Raw genomic sequence first — 5,804 nt, forward strand, 5'->3', positions numbered from 1 at the left:
ACTTTATTGTTTTGGGTTCGGGTTTATACACCCTTTTCGTGTTTCCTGTCTAGAGAATATCCTTTAGAATTTGTTGGAGAGCTGGTTTGGTGGTGCTGAATTCTCTCAGCTTTTGCTTGTCTGTAAAGTTTTTGATTTCTCCTTCATATTTGAATGAGATCCTTGCTGGGTACAGTAATCTGGGATGTAGGTTATTGTCTTTCATCACTTTAAGTATGTCTTGCCATTCCCTCCTGGCCTGAAGAGTTTCTATTGAAAGATCAGCTGTTATCCTTATGGGAATCCCCTTGTGTGTTATTTGTTGTTTTTCCCTTGCTGCTTTTAATATTTGTTCTTTGTGTTTGATCTTTGTTAATTTGATTAATATGTGTCTTGGGGTGTTGCACCTTGGGTTTATCCTATTTGGAACTCTCTGTGTTTCTTGGACTTGGGTGATTATTTCCTTCCCCATTTTAGGGAAGTTTTCAACTATTATCTCCTCAAGGATTTTCTCATGATCTTTCTTTCTGTCTTCTTCTTCTGGGACTCCTATAATTCGAATGTTGGAGCGTTTCATATTGTCCTGGAGGTCTCTGAGATTGTCCTCGTTTCTTTTAATTCATTTTTCTTGTTTCCTCTCTGATTCATTTATTTCTACCATTCTATCTTCTATTTCACTAATCCTATCTTCTGCCTCCATTATTCTACTATTTGTTGCCTCCAGAGTGTTTCTGATCTCATTTATTGCGTTATTCATTATATTTTGACTCTTTTTTATTTCTTCTAGGTCCTTGTTAAACCTTTCTTACATCTTCTCAATCCTTGTCGCTAGACTATTTATCTGTGATTCTATTTTGATTTCAAGATTTTGGATCATTTTCACTATCAATATTCGGAATTCCTTCTCAGGTAGATTCCCTACTTCTTCCTCTTTTGTTTGGTTTGGTGGGCAACTCTCCTGTTCCTTTACTTGCTGAGTATTCCTCTGTCTCTTCATCTTGGTTATATTGCTGTGTTTGGGGTGGCCTTTTTATATTCTGGTAATTTGTGGAGTTCTCTTTATTGTAGAGCTTCCTCACTGTGGGTGGGGTTCTATCAGTGGCTTGTCTAGGTTTCCTGGTTAGGGAGGCTTGTGTTGGAGTTCTGGTGGGTGGAGCTGGGTTTCTTCTCTCTGGAGTGCAGTGGAGTGACCAGTAATGGGTTATGAGACATTAAGGGTTTTGGAATAATTTTGAGCTGCCTGTATATTGAAGCTCAGGGGAGTGTTCCTGTGTTGCTGGAGAATTTGAGTGGTATGTCTTGTTTTGGAACTTGTTGGCCCTTGGGTGGAGCTTGGTTTCAGTGTAGGTATGAAGGCATTTGATGAGCTCCTATTGCTTAATGTTCCCTGAATTCAAGAGTTCTCTAATGTTTTCAGGCTTTGGATTTAAGCCTCCTGCTTCTGGTTTTCAGTTTTATTTTTACAGTAGCCTCTAGACTTCTCCATCTATACAGCACCGATGATAAAACATCTAGGTTAAAGATGAAAAGTTTCTCCACATTGAGGGATACTCAGAGAGGTTCACTGAGTTACAAGGAGAAGAGAAGATGGAGGGGGTAGTTAGAGGTAACTGGAATTAGATGCGGTGAGATCAAAAGAGGAGAGAGCAAGCTAGCCAGTAGTCACTTCCTTATGTGTGCTCTATAGTCTGGACCACTCAGAGGTATTTACGGAGTTATAGAGGGAAGAGGAGAGGGAGGAAGTAGACAGAGGTGACCAGGAGGATAAGAGAGAGGAATGAGAAGGAGAGAGACAAATCCTGCCAGTAACCAGTTCCTTAGGTGTTCTCCACCGTCTGGAACACACAGAGATTCACAGAGTTGGATAGAGAAGAGATGGGGGAGAAAAGAGACAGAGGCCACCTGGTGGAGAAAAAGGAGAGTCCAAAGGAGGAGAGAGTGGTCAAGCCAGTAATCTCGCTCTCAGGTAAACTTGGGTAGTGAAGTTTGGGTTTTTAAATGTACAAAATTGACAACAGAAACCTAAGAGCAAAGATTAAAAATCTAGAGTAGAGGTTGGATTTTCAAAAATACAATATTAAAGAAAAGAAGCAGAAGGAAAAAGGAAGAAAGAAAAAAAAAACAAGAATTATTAAACAAACAAACAAACAAACAAAACAAAACAAAAACCAAAAAACCACCAACAACCATCCAAAGGCTATATATGGTGTTTGCCTTAAAAAAAAAAAAAAAGTCTTTTTTTTTTTAATAGTAATAGTAGGTTATAGAAATAAAAATTAGAGGAGAAATAGAAGACTTAACAATTAAAAAAATAGTTAGAAAAAAAAAGAAGAAAAAAAGAAAAGGAATGATTTTAAAATTATTAAAATTATATCTGGCCCTTCTCTGATGTTTTGGGCCGTGTGGGATCACTTCCAAGGTGGTTCCCTCTGTTTAACTTCTTCTGTTTGCTGGTTTTTTAGGCTCACTAGTTCAGTCGCGCTGTGGGGAGGGGGGATGCTGCAAACAAATAGCACTGTCGTGTGCACAGTGTCTCAGCCCCGCCTGACCTGTCCCTTCTCGCGGCGCACACTCCGGCTCTACGGTGCTCAGCCGGGAACCATCTGGGGCCGGCCCTAGGCTGCGTGCACTTCCCCAGTCCAAGCCGCTCAGGTTCGGCGCTCAGGCCGCCCTCAGAGGCACAGATTCGGCTGGGACTGCGCTTTGTGCCCTTCCCAGGTCCGAGTAGCTCAGGAGTTTGGCGAGCGCGATCGCCGCGGCATGTCACCTTTTCTGCCGCTGCTGCTCAGCTTTCTGGGTGGACCGCTGGCGTCCCCCGTGAGGCAGATGGTGACTGTTCAGCACCCCCAGAAGTCTTAGCAAAGAGGCCTGCTTGCAGTTAGGTAAGTAAAGTCTCTCCGGGTCTGCAATTGCCCCTTTCCAGTCCTTACGGCTCTGGCTGCCTGTCCCCGGCGGGGGATGGTCTGCAGCCGGCTTTTTCCGTTCCATCCTTTGTTCTGTGCTCGGTCCTGGTGGTATCTTATGATCGAGCTTTTCCGGCGGTAGCTATCCCACAGTCTGGTTTGCTAGCGCAAGTTAGATCGTTCTGGTTGCGCGTGGGGCGTTCCTGCCCGATTCTTACAAAGCACTGCAGCCCGCGCTCCCGCACGTCCCTGCCCTGCCCCCACTTCCCAATGGCGGATGCAGGCGTCTGTGCCGCTTTTCCGCTGGGGGAGTTACTGTTGGGCTTGTAATCTCTTGGTTTTAATTATTTCTTTATTTTTCCTTCCTGTTATGTTGCCCTCTGTGTTTCCAAGACTCGCCACAGACTCGGCAGGGAGAGTGTTTCCTGGTGTTTGGAAACCTCTCTTCTTAAAATTCCCTTCCCGGGACGGGCTTCCCTTCCCGGGACGGAGCTCCCTCCCCACCTCCTTTGTCTCCTTTTTCATCTTTTATATTTTTTCCTACCTGTTTTTGAAGACAATGGTCTGCTTTTCTGGTTGCCTGTTGACCTCTGCCAGCCTACAGAAGTTGTTTTGTGGAGTTTGCTCGGCGTTGAAATGTTCTTTTGAGGAATTTGTGAGGGAGAAAGTGGTCTTCCCGTCCTATTCCTCCACCATCTTTATCCCGTCCCGACATGGATGTTTTAAATCACCATCCCCCCAGGTTATGACAGCATTTCCTCATCAATTGCCAGGAAGCCCCTAACTTTCTATTCTTTTTCCCCCAGAGGCTCTGTGTAATGTGGTCTAAATTTGTCCACATAGAAGTTATGGGAGTGACATACAGAATATACTTTTGCTTCTGTGTTTCTAATTTATGTTAATGATGTTAGCCGATCACTCTTGCTGTCTCTAATGCATTTCCCTCTATGTTATTGTTGCTTAGTTGCTAAGTTATATACGACTCTTTTGAGACCCCCCATGGGCTTATAACCTGCCAGTTTCCTCCATCCATGGGATTATCTGAGGCAAGACTACTGGAGTGGGTTGCCGTTTCCTTCTCCAGGGGATCTTCTCGATCCAGGGATGGAACCTGGGTCCCCTTCGTTGGTGGATTCTTTGCCACTGAGCCCCCCAGGAAGCTTCATTGCCCTCTACGCTTTATTTCTGTGACTATCTTCATGACACAAGTGTTGCCTTGCACTGAGAGTTCTAGTCCGTGCCTCTGGTATGGCTTAACATGAACTTGGGACTCTCTGCCTGAAGGCTTTCTCTTGGCCTCTGCTTGGGCAGGTCAGATGGGCCTTCGACTAACAGCCCTGGAATACCACTCAGCCCTGAAATGGGAGTAGGAGCATCCGTTTCTAAGCGTAAGCAGGGCCTGGCACTGATATTTCCACTGCTGTAGACAACTGCATGGGCACTGCATCCAGAGCGTGTGTGTGTGTCCGTTGCACAGTTGTGTCCAGCTCTTTGCGACCCCGTGGACTGTAGCCCGCCAGGCTCCCCCGTCCCTGGGATTCTCCAGGCAGGAACACCGGAGTGGGGTGCCCTTTTCTTCTCCAACGTCTATGGTATATGAGGGTAACCCCATTACTTTTGGATGTCTCATATCCACAGAGCATCTGCATCAGGTATAGCAGTTAAAAAAAAAAAGAAAAAGAAGTAGCTTTACTGTGTTTGTTACTGGCAAAGCACTGTGATTAAAATGATGTATTTTATACAAAGCAGAATCTCCTGAATTCGCAGCTTATGTTACTCAAAGTGTCACAGACTCGCTTGTATCATTATCACCTAGGGTTCCTGTTACACGTGTAGGTAAGTGGTAATCACTCACAGCTGGTGAGCCAGAACTGGATCTGCAGGTTTAACAAGCTCACAGGCTGAAGTTGATGCACGCCGATATACTTTGGTGGTTTCCCTTTAAGACGGCTAACGTTCAAGTTCAATCCAGATTAAGTGTAAAAAAAGAAAATACATCTCAAATTCTTTGGAGGGTTGACGGAAGACCTTTCCACATCCGAAGATCTGTGTGTTTATTTCCCCCAGTATAACTAGCTTACCCTAATTCAATGATGAATAATGGCTGCAGTCTCTACCAGCAGGGCTGAAAGTATGCAGCTTCTGTCCTGTGTGAGTTAACACATGTGGAGTTAAAATTGTTACAAGTGAAATTCCTTGTATTCATTACATTCAGTGGGCTCTTCTCCAGTGCAAAATCCTTGTTATTGACAAGGAAGAAGAGACCTGTGAAAAACCACTCACAGAATATTCATGCAGTCATTTCTCTCGACGTGAATTCGACGCGGCTCCTTCAGTGACGGTCTTCATTTGAAATCTCCCCATGTTAGTTGATATTCACAGGCAGTGTTGCTTTGCTAACTCACATAGATTGTCTATCTTGTAGCCCCTCAGTGGTCATAGCTTTCTGATTAAGTTTTAGGTCTTCTTTATGTTTCAAACTCTTTCATATCCATGAGCTATGTTTAATCAATTGCCCTTTTATTGAAACTCAGGTCGCACTTTGACAAGAGTCCTCAGATTGTTCCTTCCTTCATTCAGTTCAGTTCAGTTGCTCAGTCTTGTCCAACTCTTTGTGACCCCATGGACTGCAGCACGCCAGGCCTCCCTGTCCATCACCAATTCTCGGAGCTTGCTCAAACTCATATCCATTGAATGGTGATGCCAGCCAACCATCTCATCCTCTGTCGTCCCCTTCTCCTCCCGCCGTCAATCTTTCCCAGCATCAGGGTCTTTTCCAATGAGTCAGCTCTTCACATCAGGTGGCCAAGGGATTGGAGTTTCACCTTGAGCATCAGTCCTTCCAATGAATATTCAGGATTTACTTCCTTTAGGATGGACTGGTAGAATCTCCTTGCAGTCCAAGGGACTCTCAAGAGTCTT

The sequence above is a fragment of the Budorcas taxicolor genome, chromosome 24 (assembly GCF_023091745.1).
Source record: "Budorcas taxicolor isolate Tak-1 chromosome 24, Takin1.1, whole genome shotgun sequence".
NCBI lineage: Eukaryota > Metazoa > Chordata > Mammalia > Artiodactyla > Bovidae > Budorcas > Budorcas taxicolor.